Below are 25,369 nucleotides of genomic sequence, written 5' to 3'. Positions count from 1 at the left end.
AACTATCCTACAGAGTCAGTGCCATCTCTCAGGTATTTTGCCGATAAGGTAGCAGAAATTTAAAATGTTCCCCAAATGAGGAGGGTTGCTTCGCTGATGAAACAGGCAATGTTTCACCATCAGTGCAAGAAAGGTTTCCGATTTGGAGTGGCTTTTTGCAACTGGGATCAATTGTTACCGGTGACAGGAAATAAAAAAAACACGTACTAGTCAATTCTTCCATCTCCCAAGTGAAAACTCGGTAAACTTTGTACTTCTCACTTAATTCATCAAGTTTCATATGAGGTGTGAGATTACAGTTGTAAACCAGCCTCATTAGATGCACAGAAAACTGGAGAGAGACAGGTAGACAGATGCATATAGATTCAGAGAGGGGCGCTGAATTAATGAGTCCTTTCAAAACTTATCACAAAGAGAATATAATGTTAATTTATTCTGCCTTTAAAATGTTTTTCTAGAAGCCAGAGTAATCCATTGTTAAAGGTTGGGCAGTTGGGTAATTAACCAGGCACAGCACAAACAGATGAGTGCAGATATATCAGTGCAAACTGAATGTATTCGTTTCCAGTTTATCCCTCCAGTGACCTGGGATTATATTTACGAAAGGATGTTCTTATTCAAGCCATGTACTAATAAATTCCAATGAAAAATTTATGCACAAGATCAACAGAATGATTCAACTGCACAACCAGATTTTCAGAATTGAATTTCATAACCAGTCAACTTCAAGTATATATACATTTCTTAAACCTTTGTGCATTGAATAAATCTTCAACTACCTGTGTACAAATACTATGTGAAGACAAAATTCACATTTATATTTCCTGTGAATAGACATCAAGGCTTTGCGCATTAGAGATAACGAGGTAAAATACAATTCTCTGATACTGATTTTCCCCGTAAAAGGAAGAAGGGAAGAGAGAAAACGAGCATGGATCCGTTGGGCCGACTGGCCTGTTTCAGTGGTGCAAATACTTTGTAAGGGAAGAAAATGTGTGCGGTTATTTAGCACCTTTCACAATGCAAGGTCCTCTTTGCCCTTGCAGGCAGATGTGAAAGATGCTCTGGCATGAAGTGGTGAAGAGCAGGGGAGTTCTCTCCAGTCGTGACCCACATTCCTCCCATAGCCAACACAGCGAGAAACAGATTAACCAGTCATTTACCTCACTGCTGTTTGTGGGACCTCTGGTTTGTTTTCTGACTGCTGTGTTTACCTACATAACGACAGTGACTATAGTTCAAAAGTAACACATGGGCTGTGAAGTGCTGTTGGTCATTCAGGCACCCTGTAAGGTGAAGTATAAATAGATATTTCTTTGCTTACCACTCTAGGTCTCATCAGTATGCTAAATGGGCTTGCTTGCGTTTTTTTAGTTTGCAACTACAGGCAAACTTCAATTCCTCATCTCAAGGGTCAGGGGTTGTATCTGGAACTATCCCGGCCTGTATGGCTTATCTCCACCCCAAGGGCTTTTTAATGCCCAAGTGATTCATCAATTAGCATTAAGCAGATGGTAGGAAGGATTAAACCTGGTCCAGTAGTAAGATCCCTACATTTATTAATGCACCAATTTTCAGTATAAAGCAGACTGGTATTGCACAGCACCTTAATTTATTTGTAGAGATTTGTTTCCATATTTTCTCACAATCTCCTGCTGCAATTTCAGCAGGCCATTGGTGGAAACTCCAAAGAAATTCAGGAACTCCTTTTTCTGCTGATCTTATGGCGGGAGATCGCAGTAACACTGTTGAATTTCTGCTCCAAAATTTCACAATTGACAAACACGATTAGACTCTCTTTAAAGAAGCGCCAACTTACTGATTCAGTGATCTTATTCGAGCAAAGGTAACTTACATGACAAACAGCTCAAGTTGCTTGACGTAGGAAGACAGTGTATGGAAAGTCGGGGAGGAAAGAGAGATGAGGAGAGATGCAGTTGAAAAGCTCCGGAAGAGAATTCTGTGGGGAAGGAGAGAAGTTGTGAGGGGAAGAGGTTGAGGGAGAGGATTTCAAAGAGTAAGCCTGAAGTTGCTGCAGCTGTTCTAGAATTGCACCCTCCAATGTCATCCATTTAAAATCAGGCCCACTGAACCTGAAGCCAACTTCTTCTGCTCTAATGCATATTCCAAGCCGTTCACTCTTGCAATTTCCATTCTGTCCATTTTTTCCTGTAAACTCGGGCTTATTATCATCACTTATTGATATCTCTGCAGCTCTCAATCCCCTTTTGGTTTGCTCAGTGTTCCATTTACCGCAGTAATCATCCATTGCAATTATGCAGTTAGCTTTGTGGGAGCTCACGGTGTCAAAGATCTTACTCTACTCAAACCACTGATGCAGGGTCACTTAAAGGGTACTCAGTAAGAACTGCAAACACATCAGAATGTTGTAAAGAAAGATTTAGTGTTATTTTCAAGTGCATCTACCAACTGCTGATGATCAACACCATTTGGTTGTGATTGATTGAATGAGGTAAATATTTCTGTAGGTGGGATCAAAGGATCTGGAATGGGTGCTGGCAGAGGTTACACTGGATTTGGGGGGGAAGGGGTCTAAGATCCCCTGGTTAGGGTCGGCGGTGGCGATCTGGTAATGCCACTGGACTAGTAATCCAGAGGCCTAGGCTAATGTTCTGGTGACATGGGTTTGGTGACAGGGCAGATGGTGAAATTTGAATTCAATTAACAAAAATTCTGCAAATAAAAGCTCGTCTAATGGTGACCATGAAATCACTATCAATTGTTATAACAACCCATCTGCTTCACTTTAGGGAAGGAAATCTGCTGTCCTTACCTGGTCTGGCCTACATGTGACTCCAGACCCACAGCAATGTGGCTGACTGTGAAACGGTCAATCGTATCAAATGGCTACACAGCCTAAGAAAAGAAATGAACCTGGATGGACCACCCGATATCGACCTCGGCACTTGAAACAACAATGGCAAACTCAGCCCTGTCGAACTCCCTTCCTGGCAGCACTCTTGGTGCACCTACACCCCAAGGACTGCAGTGGTTCAAGAAGGCAGCTCACCACCACCTTCTCAAGGGCAATTAGGGATGGGCAATAAATGCTGGCCCGGCCAGTGATGCCCACATCCCAGGAACAAATAAGAAAAAGACTGAATGAGTTCCACTGGAGCTATTGACGATGTTGAAGGGAAGGTACTTGATAGGAAGATGAAATGTTCAGTCTTGCCTCCCAAACAACTTGACTTCACTTCATCATCATTCAGCACTTGAAAAGGCTGCATTCTGACTGCATCAATTCTGGACAGATTAAGGGCACGATTAAAAGACACTATTGCCCATTATTGGTCGTTAACCAATTATTCTCCTCATTACACAAGAGGTAATGAGCTGCAGACTGCTGCGAGGCTTCCAAGGGATTGGTATTTCAGTGACTGTTTCAGCAACAGCTCGGCTGAATTCAGAGTGCAGCCTTTTGAAATTCCATCAGATCAGACTCCCAAAGTATTAGCTTTTCAGTTATTCTGCTTTGTCTGTGCTCTCAGAATCACAAACTTCATCCTAATCTCTGCCTAAACTGAACCACTGAAGAAGCCGAAAACGGTTTAGCTCCCTGTGGGGGGGGGGGGGGGGGGGGGAAAGGCTGTTGAAAAAGTGACTTGGAAGGAAGAAAGACTTGCAGGACTTCCCAATGCGCAAAAAAAGCCAAAGAAAGATTTTTGACGTGTAGTCACTGCAGTAATGTTCAAAACACGGCAGCCAATTTTGCGGACAGCAAGCTCCTACAAATAAAACTGTGTTCATAAGTTGCACTGAGTTCTGCTTGAGTGAGTGCCTGAACATGGAAATTTGGTAAATGTGGGAATTCAGCGCAGTGAGGAAGCAGGTGCTGTTCTGGTCTTTTCAGAATAAGGAGAGATCCAAGAGAAGGAGCTGGAGAGAGAGAGACCTGAGAGCTGAAGCCCAGAGGCATTAATTAGGTGAGCAGGTAGGTAATTGGTTTGTGAGTTTTCAGGTTTCTTTTCTTTCTGAACTAGAGCAGCAGTTTAAACCAGTAGAAGGAGAGAGATAAGTATTGTATTAAATTTGTCGCAGAACTAGTTAAACTCCAGAATATAACTGCAAATTATTGCTAAATTTGAAAGCTAACTGGTTAAATAAAACATAATAGAGGTGGCAGGGCAGGTGATGTGTTGCAGCTGTTGCTGTGGGAGCTGGTGGACACCAGTGTGATCCACGGCAACCACATCTGCAGGAAGTACCCACAGTTCGAGGAACTTTGGCTCAGAGTTGATGAGCTAGAGTTTGAAATTCAGACACTGCGATGTATCAAGGAGGGAGAAAGATAACTGGACACTTTGTTCTAGCAGGCAATCACACCCCTTAGGCCAGGTACTTCGGATTTGGTTCCTTCTCATGGACAAGAGGGTGGGACTACGAGTGAGGAAGGTATGGGGATCCAGAAGGTAGCAATGGAGAAGCCTGAGCCTTTGCACTTGTCCAACAGCTCCGAGCTTCTTGCAGCTTGTGTGGACAAGAGCAGACACTGCAGGGAGGCTGAGCAAACTGACCACAGCACCATTCAAATGGGGGGAGTAAAAAGGAACGTCGTAGCAGTTATATGGGACAGTAGAGTTAGGGGTATAGATACTGTTCTCTGCAGCCAAGAATGTGAGTCCTGAAGGCTGTGTTGCTTGTCTGGTGCCAGGGTTCAGGACATCTCCTTGGGGCTGGAGAGGAACTTGGAGTGGGAGGGAAGGATCCATTTGTCGTGGGCCATGTGGGTACCAAGGACATAGGTAGGACCAAGAAAGAGGTTCTGCTGAGGGAGTTTGAGCAACTAGGGGCTAAATTAAAAAGCAGAACCACAAAGGTAATAATCTCTGGATTACTACCTGAGCCACGAGCAAATTGGCACAGGATAAATAAGATCAGAGAGTTGAATGCACGGCTCAAAGATTGGCGTGGGGCAAATGGGTTTCGATTCATGGGGCACTGGGCACCAGCAGTGTGGAACGAGGAAGCTGTACTGTTGGGACAGCCTTGACCTGAACTGCGGTGGGACCAGTATCTTGGCGAATTGTATAACTAGGGCTGTCGACAGGGCTTTAAACTAAATAGGTGGGAGAGTACAAGTGACGGGAAATTTTGAAAGTTACTGAGAAATGACAAGGCAATAGTGCAGGGCAGCAATATGGGCAATGATAATCAGAGTGTGACAGGAAGACACAGAGCATGCAAACATAAGAGTGCACCGCAAATAAGGTCAGAGGAGGGAAAATTGGTAAAAAGACAGAATAAAAGGCTCTTTATCTGAATGCACACAGCATTCATAACAAGATGGATGAATTGATGGCACGAATAGAAATAAACGGGTATGATATGATAGCTAATTCAGAGATGTGGTTGCAAGGTGACCAAGGATGGGAACTGAATACTCAAGGGTATTTGACATTTCGGAAGGATAAACTAAACTGTTCCTTGCGTGGGTTTTCTCCGGGCGCTCCGGTTTCCTCCCACAAACCAAAAGACTTGCAGGTTGGTAGGTAAATTGGCCATTATAAATTGCCCCTCGTATAGGTAGGTGGTAGGGAAATATAGGGACAGGTGGGAATGTGGTAGGAATATTGGGATTAGTGTAGGATTAGTATAAATGGGTGGTTGATGGTTGGCACAGACTCGGTGGGCCGAAGGGCCTGTTTCAGTGCTGTATCTTTAAACTAAACTAAACTAAAGATAGGATGAAAGGAAAAGGAGGTGGGGTAGCTGTGTTAATAAAGGATGAGATCAGTACAGTAGAAAGAAATGATCTTGGCTCAGAAGATTAATATGTAGAATCAGTTTGGTGGAAATAAGAAATAGCAAAGGGAAGAAATCACTGGTGGGCATAGTTTACAGCCCCTATAATAGTGGCTACACTGAAGGACAGAATACTACAGAGTGCTATGGGTCCTGAAAACATCCCGGCTGCAGATCTTGTGCTGCAGAACTGGCTGCACCCCTAGCCAACCTGTTCCAGTTCAGCTACAACATTGGCATCGAACAGACAATGTGGAAAATTTCCCAGGTATGTCCTCTTGACAAAAAGCAGGATAAATCCAATCTGGCCAATTACCGCCCCATCATTCTGCTCTTGATCATCAGCAAAGTGATGGAAGGTGTCATCAACAGGGTGATTAAGAACCACTTAAACAGCAACAACCTGCTCACTGATGCACAGTTTGGATTCTGACCTTGGCTCCTGACCTCATTACAGCCTTGATCCAAACATGAACAAAAGAACTGAACTCGAGAGGTGAGGTGGGAGTGACTGCCATAGTAAGTCATATATCCAAATTTGCTGATGATACAAAGTTAGGCGGCATTGTAGACAGTCCAGATGATAGCATAAAATTGCAAGGGGATATTGACAGACTAGGTGAGTGGGCAAAACTGTGGCAGATGGATTTCAATGCGGGCAAGTGTGAGATTATCCATGTTGGACCAAAAAAGGACAGAGCAGGGTACTTTCTAAATGGGAAGAGGTGAAGTACAGTGGATGTCCAAAGAGACTTGGGGTTCAGGTGCATAGATCTTTAAAATGTCACGAACAAGTGCAGAAAATAATCAAAAAGGCTAATGGAATGCCAGCCTTTATATCTAGAGGATTGGAGTATAAAGACACAGAGGTTATGCTGCAGCTGTGCAAAACCCTGGTTAGGCCCCACTTGGAGTACAAGAAATGCTGGAAATACTCAGCAGGTCCGGCAGCATCTGTGGAGAGAGAAGCAGAGTTAACGTTTCAGGTCAGTGACCCTTCATCAGAACTATTTTAAAGCTGGTATTGTGTAATGAGACAGGATTAATAAATGACCTCATAGTAAAGGATCCTCGAGGCAAGAGTGATCATAAAATGATGGAATTTCACATTCAGTTTGAGGGTGAGAGGTTTGGTCTGAAACTAGTGTCTTAAACTTAAATAAAAGCAATTACAAGTGTATGAAGACGGAGTTAGCTAAAGTGGACTGGGAAAATAAGTTAAAAGGTAAGACAGCAGAGAAGCAGTGGCAGACATTTAAGGAGATATTTCATAATTCTCAACAAAGATATATTCCATTGAGAAAAAAAAACTCTCTGAGAAGGATGAACCATCTGTGGCTCAGTAAGGAAGTTAAGGATGGTATCAAATTGAAAGAAAAGGTGTACAATGCTGCAAAGATTACTGGAAGTCCAGAGGATTGGGAAAATTCTAGAAACCAGCAGAGAATGACTTAAAAAAGAGGGAGAAATTAGAATATGAGAGTAAACTAGCAAGAATAATAAAAACAGACAATAAAAGCTTCTACAAATATATAAAAAGTAAGAGAGTAGCTAAAATAAGTGTTGGTCCCTTGAAGGATAAAACTGGGGAATTATTAATCGGCAACAAGGAAATGGCAGAGACTTTGAACAAGTATTTTGTATCTGCCTTCACGGTAGAAAACACAAAACGCATCCCGACAATAGAAGCAAATCAAGAGGTAAAGGAGAGGGAGGAACATCAAACAATCACTATCACCAGAGAAAAACTAATGGGACTAAAGGCTGAAAAGTCCCCTGGACCTGATGGCCTGCATCCTTGGGTCTTAAAAGAAGTGGCTGAAGAGGTAGTGGCTGCATTGGTTGTAATGTTCCAAAATTCCCTCAATTCTGGAGTGGTCCCAGTAGACTGGAAAACTACAAATCTAACACCTCTATTTAAGAAAGTGGGGCAACAGATAGCAGGCAACTATAGGTCAGTTCGCCTAAGATCTGTCATTGGGAAAATGCTAGAATCCATTATGAAGGATGTAGTGGCAGGACATTTAGAAAATCATAATATAATGAGGCACAGTCAACATGGTTTTATGAAAGGGAAATTGTGTTTGACAAATTTATTGGAGTTCTTTGAGGATGTAACAAGCAGGATGGATAAAGCAGATGTTGTGTATTTGGATTTCTAAAAGACATTCGAGAAGGTGCCACATAAAAGGTTCCTACACAAGACAAGAGCTTATGGTGTTGGGGTAATATATTGGCATGGATAGAGGATTGGCTAACTAACAGTAGACAGAGACAATGGACAAATGGGTCATTTTCAAGCTGGCAAACTGTAATTAGAGGAGTGCCACAGGTATCAGTGCTAGGGCCTCAACTGTTTACGCTCTATATGAATGACTTGGATGAAGGGACCAAGTGTATTGTAGCCAGATTTGCAGACGATCCAAAGACAGGTAGGAGGACACAAAGTGTCTGCAAAGTTTAGGTTAAGTGAGTGGGCAAAAGTTTCGCAGATCGAGTATAACATAGGAAAATGTGAGGTTGTCCACTTTGGCAGGAAGAATAGAAAAGCAGAATATTATTTACATGGGAGAGACTACAGAATGCTGCGGTACAGAGGGATCTGGGTGTCCTTGTACATGAATCACAAAATGTTAGCATGCAGGTACAGCAAGTATTTAGGAAGACAAATGGAATGTTGGCATTTATTGCAAGGGGGATAGAGTATAAAAGTAGGGAAGTCTTGTAACAATTGTACAGGGTGTTGGTGAGACCGCACCAACAGTACTGCGTACAGTTTTGGTCTCCTTACTTAAGGAGGCATATATTTGCATTTGAAGCAGTTCAAAGAAGGTTCACTAGGCTGATTCCTGGGATGGAGGTGTTTATGAGGAAAGGTTGAGCAGGTTGGGCCTCTCTCATTGGAGTGTAGAAGAATGAGAAGTGATCTTATTGAAATATATAAGACGCTGAGGGGGCTTGACAGGGTAGATGCTGAAAGGATCGTTCCCTTTATGGGGGAATCTTGAACTCAGGTGCATAGTTTCAAAATAGAGGTCTTCCTTTTAAGACAGAGATGAGGAGAAATTTCTTCTCTCAGTTAATCTTTGGAATTCTCTTCCCGAGAGCAGTGGAGGCTGGGTCATTGAATACATTCAAGGCTGAGTTAGAGAGATTTTTGATCGACAAGGGAATCAAGGTGACAGGTGGCAGGCAGGAAAGTGGGGTTATTAAATGGCAGAGCAGGCTTGAGGGGCCAAATGGCTTACTCCTGATACTATTTCTTATGTTCTGAAGTGACCAGATAATCTGTTTTTGTGATGTTGGTTGAGGGATAAATGTCAGCCTAGGAAATAGGGGAGAACGCCACTGGTTTTCTTCAACGTGCCGTGGGATCTGTTAAACCCGCCTGAGGGCGGACTGGGCCTCGGTTTATGGTCTCATCTGAAAAAAGAGACGACAGTGGAGCACTCCCTCATACTGCACTGGTGTCGGTCTAGATGATGTGTCCAAGTCTCAGGAATTGGGGCTTGACGCCCATTCGGGAGTGGAGGCGTGAGTGCTATCACTGAGACACAGCTAAGATCAGGGTTCATAGTGCAGTGCAAGGTTATGAAGCCACCGCCAACTTGGATTTAAAAATAACCGTGACCACACTTTTAGTATAATACTGCGGAGGAGCTGAGAGAGAGAGAGAGAGAGAGGATACTGCAAACCGCAGAGCCAAGGGCAACTGATGCAGGTGGACCCAGTCCCAACAGACACACCAACCTCAAGGTATTTAAAAGATTATGGGATTTGTCAATGTTATAGTGATTTAGTAAATGATTAGGAATGGATTTACAATCCAGCAAATTAGCGGGGAAGATTGAAAAGAAGAAAACTTTTCTTTAAAATGACAATAAGCTGGATTTTCCCATTGGACCACTCAGTCTGGCACAGCGTTGAGAATTACTGCATTATTTCAGAGTTTTTTTAACCATCCAGGTCCGCTGGGCGCTTGGAATTGTGTTTATTGTAAAGAAAAAATGTTTGCCTTTCAGCAAATTTTATTCACATGCACCAAAAAAAAACGAAAATCAGTCGTGGAACGATAAGTGGAGACATCAGGAACCTGCATGAGTAAGGATACCAGCTGACCGAACTGGCACAAGAAGAGAATGCGAGGGAATTGTGAGAAGGGCTTATTGCAATGAGTGTTATGCAACTTAAATAACTTGGGTCTGAGGAACCAATTCTCAATTTTTAGCAGGGCCTAATTTCAATACTGTTACCAATTAATGTTTCATAAAATTAATTCATGTAATATGGGCATCGCTGGCCAGGCCAGCATTTATTTCCAATCCCTAATTGCCCTTGAGAAGGTGGTGGTGAGCCTCCTTCTTGAACCGTTGCAGTCCGTGTGGGGTAGGTACACCCACCATGCTGTGAGGGAGGGAGTTCCAGGATTTTGACCCAGCGACTTTGGAGGAATTTCCCAGTTGGGATGGTGTGTATGACCATCAATTTGGTGAAAGACGCTCTTTGGTCTGCCCGAAACTTGCTGGTCTTCCAGTGCAAAGAGTTGTCCACACCGAATGTTGCAGACTGGCACATTCCAAGGTCCAGGACGACGTGCTGAGGGACGCGCTAAAGCTTGGGGCAGCCGCAGCAAAGGCTCAATGGGTAAAGACCACTGTGTAAGGTACCCCCCGCCAAGGTGAACTGAGGGGCTGGATCCATGGAAAACCCCTCGGGCTGTATCCAGAAAATATTTGTTTGCTGCAAAAAGCACACGGCAGGTAAAATGAAATGGAAGGGTTGTGAGGCAACTCACTCCTGTATTGAAGGAAACCGATCTCCTTTGCACTCTTTGTATTGTTGACTTGGTGCTGTTTTTGAACTGTTTTGTAATGTATTTTTTTACAGTTTTTTTTACGAACAAAGTATATTTTGGAAATTAAAAAAAAAGACTCGGAGGGGAACTTGGAGGTGATGGTGTTCCCATGCACCTGCTGCCCTATTTAGTTTTCAATATTATCACTACAAGGAAAGTTTCTGTTCATTTGTAACAGGACAACATTCAAAGATAAACTGGGGGAAAGCAAAGAACAGCAACATTGAAAAACCCAAAGAGACAGACTGGAGATCAGCTCAGGGGTGATCCGAGAGAGAAAATTAATTTTAAAAAAAGAGAAAGAATTTATAGATTCTCAGTGAAAAAGAACAAAAGGTTGAAATGAGAAAACAAAATAGCTTCCATTTATATAACACTTCATCACATTTCTCAAAATTACCCCAAAGGATTTTACATAAAGTGGGTCACATTGAAGTGTCACCTCTGTTACATGGGCAAGGATTCTTTTCCACAGCAAGGTTCCATACACAGCAGTGAGATGAGTGTCCAGATAATTTTTAATTGGTGGCGTTAGTTAAGGGAGGAATGCTGACAAGTACTGGGGGAACATCGCAACATTGGAACAGGAGTAGGCCATTCACCCCCTCGAGCCTATACCGCCATTCAATGAGATCATGCCTGATTTATAACCTCACTCCGTATACCCCCAACTTTGCCCCATATCTCTTAATACCTTTGGATAACAAAAATCTATCAATCTCAGAATTAAAATTAAAAATTGATGTCGCATCAGTTGCCATTTGCGGAAAAGAGTTCCAAACTTCTCCCGACCTTTGTTTGCAGAAAGTGTTTCCGAATTTCACTCCTGATAGGTGTGTCTCTAATTTTCAGGATATGCCCCCTTGTCCGAGACATCCCAACCAGCAGAAAGAGTTTCCCTCTCCTTACCCGATAAGTTCCCCTAAATCTTAAAAACTTTTTTTTATTCGTTCTTGGGATATGAGTGTTGCTGACAAGGCCAGCATTTATTGCCCATCCCCAATAGCTCTTGAAATTTGAACTCTGATCAAATCACCCCGTAACCTTCTAAATTCCAGGGAATATAACCTTCCAGACTCAGAATGGAAGAGCTGTGACTGAGGTACCTCAGTCTCTCTGGCAGCACAGCGCGCCAGTGAACGATGAAGCAGAGATCACCCCAACGCAATTAAAATCTGAGTGGGTTACATTTAGGAGGATGACGCAGAGGCAGTAAACATAATATCTCTTTAAGAAAAGCAAGGTCTTTCAAAAGGTCAGAAGTAAACCAAGGATTATCGCAGTATTGGCCTGGGGGTGGGGGGGGGGGGCTTCCACAGGGATTGTGCCAATATTTGTATGGGTTGACACTCACAGAGAAGTCTGCAAACTCCAGTGTCTGGGTTCGGAGCTAGTCACAGCTGGCAAATGTACAAAAAGGTTAGCATTGTTTAGTCTTCACTATTTCTTACTCCAGGAAAAAAAAGCAACATCTATGTCGAGCAACTGGTTTAATTCGATTTGCTTATCATAGTTTTATATTGGTTCCTGTCCAAGACAGAAGTGATATTCCCTGAAGTGATATCCATCGTCCTGGCTTTCAAATGGCCATGAATATTTGCAACTTTCATCTGGTGTCTGTTGTATTGACTGTTAAAAAAATGATTTTTGAGGCGGTACACTATAAAGCAAGATCTGTCTGTGAAAGTAATTTACATTTTGCAGTTGAGTCTGCGGAATCTGAAAATGCAGCATCTTTCTTGACACAAAATGAGGTTGGGGGAGAATACTGACTATAATTCTGTATAACGATATTGTAAAGCACAGCTTTCAAACTTTTCTGGCTGGGGTCCTGCGCATTCTGACACACTCCCAGGGGTTGCTCTGTGATTACTGACACACTCCCAGGAGTTGCTCTGCATTATTGACCAACGCCTCGGGATCCTTTTCAATATTCAAGCATACCTCTGGACAGGAGCAGAATACAGGATGTGGGTGGGAGCAGATCAGGCGCGGTGGGCAGGAATCACGTCAAATTCCGAAAGCAAATGATCTGTTTCTGAATTACATGGTTGCTTACGCTGCCAAACAGAAGCCATTCTGTGGTGCCGACAAACTGTAACAATCAGAAAGTCTGGCGGGGAGTGTTGTTGGCCCTGAAAAATACGACAGTGGGAGAATGCTCCACTCTTCCTCAAATATGGTGCCGGGAGATAGTTAGCAGGACAGGTTGGCCTTGATTTGATGTGTCAGCAGAGGCACTGCATCTCCAACACTCCCGCCAGGATTTAATGCGGAGTTAATAGCCCCGCCCACCAGCTGGAAAGTCGCGGACAAGTTCGTCCGTGCTGGCACAGGAAGCCAGGAGTACATTTTACAGTTGCCAGGCTATTAACTGCCTGCAGTTGCAGTTTCGTGGCTTCCGGCCCCCTCCCCCCAGACAAGATGCACCCCCCCCCCCCCACCACCGCCAAGAGCTGCCGGACAATCAGAGGAGCGGGAGTTCTTCAGCCTCAGCAGCGCCATTGGGAGCTGCAGCCGTTGCTGAGACGACTGTCGGCCTGGGGCCAGAAACAGCGCTGGAGGCCTGGACTAAAGATAGGTGGGGCAGGCCTCCGCGATAGGGTGTGTGTGGTGATCGGGAAGCCATGCAGAGGGGTCAAGCTGGGGCAGCCCTGTCCACGGGGCGGGGTGCATCAGTGGGACACAGGGTACTCGAGCAGGAAGTGGGGGGGGGCCTCCCTCCCCCTCACCGAGCCTGCTGTCTGGCCACCAAGGGGAAAACCTGGCAGCCTCGCCATGTGGCCTGGGCCCCCAACCCCCACTGCTGCTAACAAAATACCAGCGCCAGCGGGAAGAGCCTCTTCGGTGGCCATGAATTAGCTACTTAAGGGCTGGAACTGGCCCAAGAGCGGGCAGCCTGACACCTAACCGCCGCTGGCACCTCCCACCGTCCCAGCTGATTTTACGCACCCCCTGCCTGCCTGCTCCCGGGGAGAGGGGTGCGGGAAATTCCGGCCTCCCTCAACACTGAAACAACTGTCTGGAACTGAAACCCACTCCCCTTTGAGATTGGCTCAGTGAGTGGCACAACAGTCAACTTTCATGAATTCTTCAATCTTAAATATTCATTGAATCATAGAAACGTACAGCACAGATGAGGCCATTCGGGCCATTATGTCCATGCTGGCTCTTTGAAAGAGCGATCATGCTTCGTCCAATGTCCCCCACTTTTTGTCTATAACCCTGTAGGTTCCTCATCCTCAAGTACCTGTCCAACTCCCTTTTAAAATTATTTATGGAATCAGCTTCCACCACCTTTCCAGGACGAGCGTTCCAGATCCCGATCAGCTTGAGTGAAAAATTTCTCCTCTTCTCTCCTCTAAATCTGTCGCCAATGCTTTTAAATCTGTGACCTCTCACCAAAGAGAGTAGCTTTTCTCCAGCAAAACCTCTGAGCATCTTGAAAACCTCAATTTATGTTACCTCTTAACCTTCTCTGTTCCAAGGAGAACAAATCCCAACTTTTCCAACCTCTCCACATAACTTGAAGTCCCTCATCCCTGCTGTACCCTTTCTAAAGCCTTTACATCGTTCCTGAAGTGTGCTGCCTGGTTCGAGCTTGCATTTGTCTGCAAGATTGATGAGGGTCTTGTACGATGGAAAGCTAAAACACCTTTCAACGTCGTGGAATACCACAGCAAATGCCCATTGAAGATTTCACTGCTCTACTGAGTTGAGGCAGATTGTGTTGCAATGAGAGTCAGGAGAGGCAAAATTAATTCATTTGCACAAGTTGTCAATCAAGCCCTCACTTGTAGCATGAACTCTGGCCACAAGATGGCTGCCATCAGCCAAATTCTGAACAGCCTCAGATGAATAGAAAGAAAAATAAAGAATTTGCATTTCGATAGCACCTTTCATGATGTTCCAAAGCACTTTAGATTAAAGAGGGTAAAAACATTAATGAAATCGAGACACACAGCAGACAAACCTTATGGGCTTTCTGATAGCAAACAAGCTTTGCTCCCCTGGGTTCATTAGATGAGTTCTGCCTTCAGAGACTGAGCAGGCAGAAGAGGAACCCTTCTGTCAAGTGTAATCTGCTTTTGACTAATGTTGAAAACCAAGTTAAGGGGCATTGAATTTCATTCTCCAAAAGATGGCTGTGGGAGCTGCTTGATGGGCCACATTTGTGCTCCAGCTCCTTTTACTGGTGGATCTCAGTACAGACTAAAACGTGGACCAAGCTCAAGGAAAACTTGCTGCCTGCTTGCAGCTAAACAACAAAGCCTCTGAGCTAATTAGCCTATCACTTCTTTGCCTCGGCGAAGGTTGAGGCTGTCAGGTTCACGTTGTGGGTTGAGAATTGTTCCAAATTTCGTAGCGACCAGTTTGATTTCAGCATTTGTTACCAATACAGTGACGTGTGGTGCAGCTTAATCCCGACAGGAGCTTCCACACTTTCCCTTCAACCATTTTCAGGGTAATGGGATGATCAATTAACCTCAGGCTGCACCAAGCTGTCTTAATGCATTTGTTTCTCCATTTCAACGATACAAAAAATAGCCCCGCAATCAAAAGCTGTATCAAGTTGCTTCGAAACGTTACCAGATGTTTCAAGTACAATGGTCGTGTCTGTCAACTGCGCTAACTTAGTCAGCACATGCAGCGGTCATTTGGTGCATAGCAAGATACCACGAACAACAGCAAGGTAAATGACCGCTTTATGTTGCATGGCGATGGTTGAGGAAGGAACGTTGACTGGGCCACTGACAGAATTACTTGCTCATCGCCCAAAGGTGCTGTGGGATCTTCAGCATCCAGCGGATCCAGATGGGACACAGAGTTCCATCTCAGTTGCCAGGGAAACAAAACTCTGGCGTAAAAGCAAAAAGTGCTGGAAATACTCAGCAGTTCTGGCAGCATCTGTGGGGAGAGAAGCAGAGTTAACGTTTCAGGTCTGTGACCCTTCATCGTAACTGGCAAAGGTTAGAAAAGAATTAGATTTTAAGCAAGTGAAGGGGAGGTGGGGTGGGGGAGAGAACCACGGGGAAGGTGTTTGACAGGGCAGAGGGCACAGGGCGTGTTGGCTTAGATTGTACGGTTGACTCCCGTGTTTTGGGATCCTGGAGTAGAGATTGGAGAATTGGCAAGAAGGTGTTTTTTCTGCAATCCATTCCCCAGATTCCCCTGGGGTACTGTTCTCTGCTGGGAGTTTGGGCATTGAGTGAATACCTTGATGCGTATCAGTCCTTTGAAGGAAGCTTTGGTTGCAGGAGAGATATCATGCCACCCACAGATTTCAGCACGGAATATTTCATCCCCTCTGAAAGAGTTGGAACGTGATTTTGAACTTTTGCCCAAAATGGCCTTGACGATTCCTTTGGCAACAACGGCTTGCATTAATTTGCACCAGGACATCAAGGAGAACCTCCCTTGCCCTTCATGAAATAGTGGCCGTGGGATATTTTACATCCTCCTGGGCGGGCAGACGGGGCCTGGTTTTAAACGTCTCATTTAAAAGATGGCATTTTCCAACACTGCAGCACTCCCTCAGTATTGACACTCGCAGAGTCAGTCTCTGGAGTGGTACTTGAATGCATGACTTTGAGGCGAAAGTGTTACCCACTGAGCCATAGCTGACACCTTGTAAGAGACGGGTCAGGCAGTATCCGTAAAAACAGAAACTGGAGTTAACGCTTCAGGTCAATGAGCTATCATCACATCTGACGAAGGGTCACTGACCTGAAACGTTAACTCTGTTTCTCTCTCCACAGCTGCTGCCAGACCTGCTGAGTATTTCCAGCACTTCCTGTTTTTATTTCAGATTTCCAGCATCCGCAGTACTTAGCTTTTGTACCACGTACTGGTTTGCAGGGCAGTGGTTTTCTTGTGCAGACAGATCCCTCTCTCATAAATCATCCAGCTGATAGTTTACCGTTTCTGTTTAATCCTGGAATCATTGCACTCTTGCCATTTCCCAGAATGGCTCTGCTTTCACTTGATGTAAAATAACCCAAGCAGCTTCCAATTACTTCCTGTAGTTAGCGAGCAGAGGCAAAAGGAACATTGCAGATGTTAACAACTTCAGTAAACAATCAGCATAGCGAAACAAGATTGACCCTAATCAGATTCAACTTCAATATACTTAATGTATTTGCCACTTAATACTTAGAAGGCAATTACCATTAAAAAATGCCATTAGCCGACCTTTCCCAGTGATATGAAAAGATGATGTACATCAATATTTAATGACAGGCCTGGTGCCCATCGCAGTGACATCAACTGCGCCATTCATTTCCGCAGTGGCACTCCCAATTGTTGATTGAAACTTTGGCGGAAGATTGCAGAAAGCACCGAGAAATCATGTCAAATGGCCATTTCTTCAGGGTTTCCGTAACCTGCTGCCAAAGCTGTGGCAACTGATTGGAATCTCAAGCCCTTGCCATTTTTGTGATTCCCACACATTACCAAAGGTAAGGATGTCGCATTGTTCCCAAAGGGTGTCTTCCCTTCTCGCTATGGGGTTGAAACTCTCTGCTGCCTGTTTGTTGGAACAGGTAACCAACATGGAATGGAACTGGCAGGCCTGAAATTGGGCCTCGGGCCTCAAAGAGGCAAATGGAGCAAGTTCTGGGCCGCTGTCATGCCACCACAGGCAGTTCGTCTGTGAGTAATGGATCGGTTTGAGCTATTTGCCTCGCCTGTTGCAGTCGCCAGGTAAGCCTTGGGGTAGGGTGGAGGCCAGTGCTGGCGGATTTTGCTGAGAGGTCCTTAAACAGGTGTTAGGTTGCTCAGTGGTATAGGGAAGGGGTCTAACAACAACAAATTCCATACAATACCTTTAACCGAGTGAAGTATCGCAAGGAGCTTCACAGGAGCATGATAAAGCAAAATTTAACAATGAGCCACATAAAGAGATATTCGGACAGGCGATCAAAAGCATGGTCAGAGAGCTCCGTTTTAAGGGGCGTATTAAAGGAGGAGGGAGAGGTAGAGAGGGTGGAGAGGATTAGGAAGGGAATTCCAGAGCTTAGGGCCTAGGCAGCTGAAGATACGTCCATCAGTGGTGCCATGATGGAAATCAGAGATGTACAAGAGGCCAGAATTGGAGGAGCCCAGAGATCTTGGAGGGTTGAAGGGTTACAGAGATACGAATATCCTGTTTGAGGCAGCTGCCCGGGATGCCTGCAAATCACAAAATCTATATTAGGCATCTTTGGGACGCACAGCGTAACCCTGTGAAATTGTCAGTTTTACCTCTGTACACCACGGGCCTCAACACTGGGAAGGCCCTGCCCCACATTGCCGGTGGCATCGAGGCCTGAAGGCAGCCCCCACCCACTTCCCACCCCCCACCCCCCGCCCCCACCCCCCGCCACTCGGCGGCAGCATGAGAATTTAAATATGTAAATGCATTTAAAGTAATGAATTAAATAAATACCCACTCCCGCTGTCAGTCCCAGTTCCATACTGGTGGGTGTGGTCGGTAAATGAGCCGCTGCGTTTAATATCGTGGTGGCTCCGCGGAGTAAAGCCCGCGCATGCGGCCCATCAGCCAAGATCGGCAGTGGGCTTGTAAAAATGCAACCCCACTGGTTTTGAAGCTCGAGGTGAGAAGGTCCTGGTGGAGGAGGAGGGCAGACTGGTAAAAAAAAAAACACCTCTCAGCTGCTGACCTGCCGCACACGTGAAACATTGGTCGTTGTTTGCAATCTTCTGATTTGTTTCTTTTACTCAAATAAAATCAGTTAAAGGCACCTCCTTAAACATGAAATGGCACCAGAAAGATGGTAAACAGTGTAGCAGTGAGCTCTTCCCAGGCCTCACCACCATGACTAGCAACAGGGTGACCAGAGTGACCAGCAGACATGGCTGGCTGGTGCAAGTTGGCTAAAGAACACAGTGTGCCGACTCATCACCAGCCCATTTGGTGGCCCAAGCAGTCAGCCTGGGGTAGCGGTCAGTGTTAAAATGCCATTCAGGGAACAGTCGGATAAACGCAGAAAAGCAACCACACAATAGTCTGTGGGGATGGAAGACAAAAGCAAACTGATTTTACTTTGGACAGATGACCATGGGGTAGCTGTCCAATTTCCAGGGTGTCCTTGACGAATTCAATAGCATACCTGGAGAGTGGTTTATCCGAGAAAATATTTATCCTCCGCACTTGCTTAAAACCTGTTACATCTCAAACCTTTTCCAGGCCTGGTGAAATGTCACAGACCAGAAACGTTAACTCTGTTTCTCTCTCCGCAGATGTTGCCTGACCTGCTGAGTATTTCCAGCATTTTCTGCCTCTATGTCAGATTTCCAGCATCCATGTTTTGTTTTATATTTATCCGAGTAGTTGGCCAGTGTGTGTAAGACATCAAACAGTGGTTCCTCTTCTCAAACAAACCTGGGTTGGCCTCTCTTGCCTGGAAGATTGGGCGACAACAGCAGCTTAGGCAACAATCCATTTGAATAAGGTGGCTTTACAGTGAGCTTCTCGGCATTTCTTCACGGACCAAGATATTGGGAAGGTAGTAGACATCAGTTGCAGGCCCGCTAGTGGCCAGTCAGGCCTATCCGTGACCGGCAGATTCTCCCACAGCGGGTACAAGTGAAGGCGTAGTCACTGCTGGGGGCAATTGGATCTATCCTCCTTCTCCTTTTCTCTATCATGCTGGTTCTTCGCTCAGTCTCAAAGGTGTCTGTAGCCCTCCTGTTGTAGCATCTCCAGGCATCACGATCTATGGCCTACGCTTCCCACTGGCGATGGCCGATGTGGCAGACAGGGACAGACTTCTTCAGGGAGTCCTTGAAACATTTGCATGGGACCTCTCTGTTCCTTTTACCCCTGGTCAGCTCTCCATACAACACGATCTTGGGCAGGCGACTGTCGTCCATCTGGGCAATGTGACCTGCCCAACACAGTTGGCTTTGCAGGAGGATGGCCTCGATGCTGGTGTTGTTGGCTGTTTCCAGGACTTCAGTGTTTGTGATGCGGTCCTGCCAGCGGATCTTGAGGATGCTGCGGAGGCAGTGCTGATGGAAGCACTCTAGAAGGTGTACATTACGGCGGTATAGGACCCATGACTCAGTGCCATACAGAAGGGTGGTGAGGACTATGGCTTTGTACACTTTAAGTTTGGTCTGTGCTCTGAGGTTGTGGTTGCTTCACACACGTTTGTACAGTCTGCCGAATGTTCTGTTTGCTTTTGAAAGCCTATTGTCCACTTCTTTGTCTATGGTGGCATCAGAAGAGATGACGCTCCCCAACTAAGTAAATTAATTGATGGCATTCAGCTTGGTTCCCACAACTTTTCGGACTAAAAGATCAGTTTAAAGAAAACTAAAGTCCTGCATCAGCCTGCACTTTGGAGCAGCTTGCTCCACGACCTTCTGGTCAGCTATTCTGTGACCTTGTCCTATCTACACCTTCTCTTTTGTTATCTTTTGCCCCACCCCCAGCTTTACTTGCTTATAACCTTTTACATTTCTAATATTTGCCAGTTCTGAATAAGGGTCACTGACCTGAAACGTTAACTCTGCTTCTCTCTCCACAGATGCTGCCAGACCTGCTGAGTATTTCCAGCATTTCTTGTTTTTATTTCAAACAGTCTGAATTGTGGAACTGTTTATGTTTTACGTTACGTCAGGTGTTGCCCTACGCTGCATGTTTATAATATTCCGCTTTGGTATAATTGTCTCATTTGTAAATAAATGTCACTGTGAGCTTTAGCCTGAAGAATAAAAGTGACTGCGATATTTACCGTCTGCTGAAATGGACAGGAGGATTTGGTGGGCATGAATGCAGTAAAGTGGGTTGAAGTACTTCAGTGAAGGTTGCAGTTTTCAGTAGGTAGGATACGTAAGTCTATTTGTGGAAACTTATGTGTACGTGAGTTGAAAGAGTTGGGAGCAAAGCCAAAATGGAATAGTTGGCAGGAATAGCTTGAAGGAGTTATGTATGGTACCTCAACAGGAATGTCAACTTCTGCAGGCAATACCATAACTTAAAAGCAGAATCTTCAACTTTTCTGCACTACCAGTACCATGCCAAACAATTCCACTGCCTAACAAATGTGGTTTGGTCTTACCGGTTGGCTGGTGTTTCAATTTTATGGATCATTGCAATTCTGGACAAAGTTTGTGAAACAGGGCAGAATTGAGGATTTATTTCTAGTATGGAAGCAAGTGCTTGCAAGGGTTAAATTCAGGTCTTCAGTCTCTCTGCAAATCCACATCCTGTAGTTATGTTCTGGCTCAACCATATGTTCTATATATGTTCTACAGCAATGTGCCCATGATAAATTTGTTTTTGTCTTGAAAGACACGACTCTGAAATTCAGAGTTGGCAATTAGCACATGGTTTTGCATTCAACTTATTCAATTAGTTTGGATAATTAATGCAATACACAAGCACGCAGCTACTCTACTCCTGTACAGAAATCGACCATCTGCCTTATATTAACTTCAATATTCATGATAAAAGCTTAACTTAAAACTGGTGTGTTGGATGTATAAGGGAAATTTCAGCCTGCTCTCCCTTGTTGTGCAATGCATTCATACTGAGCTTGCTTGGGTTTGAATGAAACCATTCATTTGTCTCACAAGGACTTATGCCACTTGTGGCCATGAGGACAGTTTGGGGATGGGGGAATTGGGATTAAGAGGTAAGGGGGCCTGCTCTTGTCCCATGAACAGCTGTGAAATCCTGCAGACGCTGAAAATCTGAAATAAAAACAGAAATTAATGGAAATACGAAGCACTCTTCAGGGAGAAATGGCTATGCTCCATGACCATTTTCTTTGGGGAGCGTTAAACATGGTGAATACCAATTTCTGAGAGTGAGGTCCTGCTCATAATCTGTCCTGGCAGTTTGATTACTGCCATATTGATCCAGGCTGTTTTTCGGCAACCCTGGAGCAGCGAGTGAAATATGCAAAGAAGGGCCGTGGGCTTGTTTCAGGATACTTCTGCAAAATTTGTGATAAACGCAGTAGAGCATGCGCTGTGTAAGCTCTGACTAGTTTTGTAATGACCGAACCAGCGGAGTTTGTATTGCTGGATTCCAGCAAAGAAATGGTAAGGAAAGATTTTTTAAAATCTCCCATGCAGGAGCAATTAGGAAGGCAGATGGTACGTTGACTTTTGTTGTCTAAGAGTAAGGAAGTGTTACTGCAATTTTATAGGGAAGATGGTCACTTCGAAGAAATGGCTCGACACAAGACAATTATTAGAACAGATCATGTTTTAGCACAGGAGGCTACTAAGGCAGAAACTGTAACATCGCTTTGGAGGAATTGGATAAGGATTTGAAAAGGAAGGTTTAAAGAGGATACAGGGACAGGGTGGAAATAAAAATAGTGAAAGCAACCTTTCAGTCACTGTGCAAAGCTCAAAGAAGGACTGCATCTAAAACAACAGCGACTTGTGTATTTCAAGCAGCTTTCACATAGTGAAAGGTCTCAAGACCCTTTCAAAAATTTGGCACTGAGCCACATGAAGAGCGACTAGGACAGATGACCAAAAGTTTGTTTAAAGAGATAGTATTAAGGAGTGCCTTAAAGGATGAAAGAGGTTTAGGAATTCTGGAGCCTGGGGCCGTAACAGCTGAAGACATTGCCATGGCGGAGCGATGGAAATTGAGGATGTGCTGGTTGGCATCCTTCCATCTATGAAGGATTATGGACACACAGCAAACAATCCATTGAGGTGGGGTGTCTTCTCTTGCTGCACCTTTGCTGATGGCTGCGAAGGCCAAGTGCCGCATGTGAAGCGGCCAAGTGACGCTGTGAGTTGTTGTTTATGGCGATGACGCCCGTTGCCAAGCTGCTGTAGCAACTGGTTGTCGTGGTCGTGCAGTCCAGAGGACGTGTCGCCATTTCCCTCCTTCACCAGCAAGTGACTCCCAGGTGCGATAGTCGACATTTAGAGCCTTCATGTTGCGCTTGCAAGCATCCTTGAAGCTGAGCTTTGGACGATCCATTGGTCGTCTGGCCCTGGCTAGCTCACCATACAGAAGGTCTTTGGATATGTGACTGTCTTCGACCAGCGGACGTGTCTGATCCAGCAAAACCGCCTCTGTTTGATTAGTGTCAACACACTTGGGAGCTCTGCCTTTGAGAGGACTGCCACATTTGTGATTTTGTCTGGCCAGGATATAGGCATAATGCGCCACTGACGGCGAAGATGGAAATTATTGAGCTTTTTTTCTTGGTAGCTGTAAGTCGCCCATGTTTCAAAGCCATACAGCAAGGTGCTGAGAACACAGGCCTTATAAACCATCAGCTTGGTCCTAAGGGTCAGCAATTTGTTATCGCATGCACCTTTCACGAGTCAGCCAAAGGTGAGAGCTGCTTTTCCGATACGTGTGTTGAGCTCTATATCGAGGGACAGATTGTCTGTCACCGTTGGCCCAAGGTAGCAGAATTTGCGAACCACTTCCCATGGTGTGTTAGTGTGATCAGGGTTGGAGATGCAACACCTTATCCCATGACCACGGTTTTCTTGACGTTTATAGTCAAGGAGAGCAAGTTACAGGTACGGGAAATGGAAATTGGGGAAGTGTATGAGACTATAATTGGAGGAGCACAGAGACTGCAAATCGCCCTCCACAAATGCTGCCTGAACTGCTGGATATTTGAGGCATTTTCTGAACAATTCACAGTCTTCTTTGCCTTCTGTAATGTCCCTCTCATTCTTTACTTGGCCATAAAACTGGAAGATCAAATTACTTATTGTTCACAGTAGATTAATCAGACAGAAAGCAACACTTGGAACATAAATCTTCCCAACCTCCTTCCATTCAAAGAAACATTTGTGCCTCCTACTCATTGATTTCTCTTCAGTTTGAATAGGATTTGCAACAGAATGAGAAACCTCTTCAAGACAAGAACTTTGGCTCCCTTTGATAAACCGAATAAAAAAAACTGCATTAACACTAGATTTTTACCTATCTGCTTAAAACATTATCTTACCTGAGAAGGTGCTGGTGGGTCTTCCGCTGATGTCTTGATTTTTAACCATGACACACAGCTATATGGCTTTCTCAGCCATTTGATTAGGAGCTACCCAAATAGCAGGAGAGGTTGCTGAGGTGGGGGTTCCCTTTCTGGAGAACATCAGCGTTCAGATGGATTCTGACAGCAACCTGACAGATTTCATGCTCCTTTTCCCTCGCGCCAGCCCAAGAATTAGCAGATTAATTGTATTCCACTTTCACAACATGTCATGGTGGATTTCAACCTCAGTTTAAGGTTATTTCTCCTGCATCGTAACCAGTACACTAACACATCATTTTCTACATCTAAAATAAATACATCTATAAAAGCTGAAGCTTTGACCTGTTTCTCATTCCTCATGTTATTGTTAACCCTTGCATTTCCACATCCCAGTACGCAAGAAAGGATCGAAGCAACAGAAATAATGAAGGACAGTCGGTCGCCTCATCTGCCACACTTCCAATTCTGGACCTGTCTTAAATCTTTGCTGACCAGTGCACTTCGAGCATCTGTCTCTCACAGGTCAGACTTTACAATTCAAAGTGTGAAAAAAAAAGGAAGGCAGTTGTTTCACACTGCTCTGACCTGGAGCCAACAACTTGCAAGCCCCTTCGGCCAATCTGCAAATTTCCCTGACTAACAGCAAATAAACACTAAGCGTTTTGTGCTTATTTACAGAAATCAGGCTTCAAGGCCTTCAAGGAACAGGCCACCTTAAACACATTTAACAATGGAATAATAGTGTGCAATATCTGGGCAATGCCACGAGACATCAGCTGGTGCATTATATTACACACATTTGTGTGGTTACCGACAACAATAAGCAAAATTTCTTTCAAATCATTTCGCATCAGCATGCATTTCAAAGGAAATTCGGCAGTGAAAATGTTTATCGAGCAAATGTCCCACACTTCACTTACTTTGGTCCTGCCTTTTTTCCTTTCAACAGCGATTGGATTCAGTCAATATCTTCAAGTATTTTCACCATAATGACTTCAGTCTGTTCCTCGTTTACTCTGATCAATTGAGATTGGGTAATCCATTAGTTAACCTGAAGTAGGCTGCAGTGTGTGTCTGAAATGGACACTATTAGAAGGAAAGTTAATTGATGTAAATGACTTGTCAGGGGAAGACAGAAAAGCTATCTATCCATGGGTGACGTCAAGTTGCTGTGAAGTAGCTTGCCTTTCTGATAATGAGAGCACAACTGAGAACTCTATTATATTTGTTTGTTCAGGAGTTGAAGGAATTGGGTGTGACTGGATTAATTGAAGGTGATCTGACACTCAGATAACGCAGCAGCAAAATAGATCCAAATACAGATTACCGTGTTGAAAGTGAGAAATCTCTGTTGAACCAGAGGAGACAGCCTGTCTTTCAAGGGGGTTCATACAAACTTATCTTCAGAAACAATATTTCAGTCAGTGAGTGGTCCATCTATAGAACAGATATCTGAGGGAGATGTTGGAAGGAGTTAGTATTGATTCACTCAAATGCTTTTCTTTCCGCAAAGAATATTTTAGGATATAGTATTGGAGTAAGCCTAAGACATGAGATGCGTTAAGTGTAGCATGCTTGGGAGGAACATGTAACTTTGGATCTATTCACTCTAGCTATACCATTTTGGGATTTGTACTCCGCCTTTGCTGTCCGCTCCCTGGACTAATTTTTCCTCTCAAACCCTTTACATTTGGGATTATTCTTCTCTGCGCACTCTGTCACGTGTGCATGACAGTCTTGAAGTAGTTCATTGACTGTGAAGTGCTTTGGAATG

The 25,369-nt window shown here is 44.5% G+C and overlaps 1 long non-coding RNA gene across 1 annotated transcript in view; it reads right to left on the bottom strand.

The window, feature by feature from the left end:
* LOC137357107 (uncharacterized) overlaps positions 1–25,369 on the bottom strand; it is a 37,128-nt gene that overhangs the window by 4,834 nt on the left and 6,925 nt on the right. The window contains exon 2 of the long non-coding RNA XR_010971137.1: positions 24,516–24,681. This is a non-coding gene — a long non-coding RNA (uncharacterized lncRNA). The remainder of the gene's footprint in view (positions 1–24,515; positions 24,682–25,369) is intronic.

This window comes from Heterodontus francisci, chromosome 47, assembly GCF_036365525.1.
Source record: "Heterodontus francisci isolate sHetFra1 chromosome 47, sHetFra1.hap1, whole genome shotgun sequence".
NCBI lineage: Eukaryota > Metazoa > Chordata > Chondrichthyes > Heterodontiformes > Heterodontidae > Heterodontus > Heterodontus francisci.
This window is presented reverse-complemented; position numbering and strand designations above follow the sequence as displayed.